The sequence below is a fragment of the Phalangium opilio genome, unplaced genomic scaffold (assembly GCF_054372755.1).
Source record: "Phalangium opilio isolate 3A_F unplaced genomic scaffold, DU_Popi_V2 ptg000087l_1, whole genome shotgun sequence".
Lineage (NCBI taxonomy): Eukaryota > Metazoa > Arthropoda > Arachnida > Opiliones > Phalangiidae > Phalangium > Phalangium opilio.
The window spans coordinates 3,249,349-3,250,759 of NW_028324192.1; the positions used below are offsets into that span (position 1 = coordinate 3,249,349).

The window sequence follows — 1,411 nt, forward strand, 5'->3', positions numbered from 1 at the left end:
CGTCACATCTGAGACCCCACAACACCTCTCCCGGGTGGGCTCGAACCACCAACCTTTCGATTAACAGAAGAACGCGCTAAACATTGCGCCACGGAAGCTCAAAAATTAAATGGTCGTCAGGTATTGTGGAAAAACCTTGACTTTTTACGTCACATCTGAGACCTCACAACACCGCTCCCGAAAGGGCTCAAACCACCAGTCTTTTGAATAACAGCTGAACGCGCTAACCATTGCGCCCCGGAAGCCCAAAAATTAAATGGTCGTCAGGTATTGTGGAAAAACTTTGGCTTTCTACGTTACATTTGAGACCCCACAACCACCAACCTTTCGATTAACAGCTGAACGCGCTAACCATTGAGCCACGGAAGCTCAGAAATTAAATGGTCGTCAGGTATTGTGGAAAAACTTTGGCTTTCTACGTTACATTTGAGATCCCACAACACCGCTCCCGGGTGGGCTCGAACCACCAACCTATTGGCTAACAGCCGAACGCGCTAACCATTGAGCCACGAAGGCTCAGATATTAAATGGTTGTCACGTATTGTGGAAAAGTTTTGACTTTTTACGCTACATCTGAGACCTCACAACACCGCTCCCGAAAGGGCTCAAACCACCAGTCTTTTGAATAACAGCTGAACGCGCTAACCATTGCGCCCCGGAAGCCCAAAAATTAAATGGTCGTCAGGTATTGTGGAAAAAATTTCGCTTTCTACGTTACATTTGAGATCCCACAACACCGCTCCCGGGTGGGCTCGAACCACCAACCTATTGGCAAACAGCCGAACGCGCTAACCATTGAGCCACGAAAGCTCAGAAATTAAATGGTTGTCACGTATTGTGGAAAAGTTTTGACTTTTTACGCTACATCTGAGACCCCACAACACCTCTCTCGGGTGGGCTCGAACCACCAACCTTTCGATTAACAGCTGAACGCGCTAATTATTGCGCCACGGAAGCCCAAAAATTAAATGGTCGTCAGGTATTCTGGAAAAATTTTGGCTTTCTACGTTACATTCGTGATCCCACAACACCGCTCCCGGGTGGGCTTGAACCACCAACCTTTCGGTTACCAGCCGAACGCGCTAACCATTGCGCCACGGAAGCCCAAAAATTAAATGGTCGTCAGGTATTGTGGAAAAACTTTGGCTTTCTACGTTACATGTGAGATCCCACAACACCGCTCCCGGGTGGCCTCGAACCACCAACCCATTGGTTAACAGCCGAACGCGCTAACTATTGAGCCGCGGAAGCCCAAAAATTAAATGGTCGTCAGGTATTGTGGAAAAACCTTGACTTTTTACGTAACATCTGAGACGTCACAACACCGCTCCCGGATGGGCTTGAACCACCAACCTTTCGGTTAACAGCCGAACGCGCTAACCATTGCGCCACGGAAGCCCAAAAGTTAAAT

At 48.3% G+C, this 1,411-nt stretch overlaps 1 non-coding gene across 1 annotated transcript; it reads right to left on the reverse strand.

The window, feature by feature from the left end:
- Positions 1-1,031: 1,031 nt before the first annotated feature.
- Positions 1,032-1,104, reverse strand: TRNAT-GGU (transfer RNA threonine (anticodon GGU)). The gene has a single exon. It is a non-coding gene; the product is annotated as a tRNA-Thr (tRNA).
- Positions 1,105-1,411: the final 307 nt, after the last annotated feature.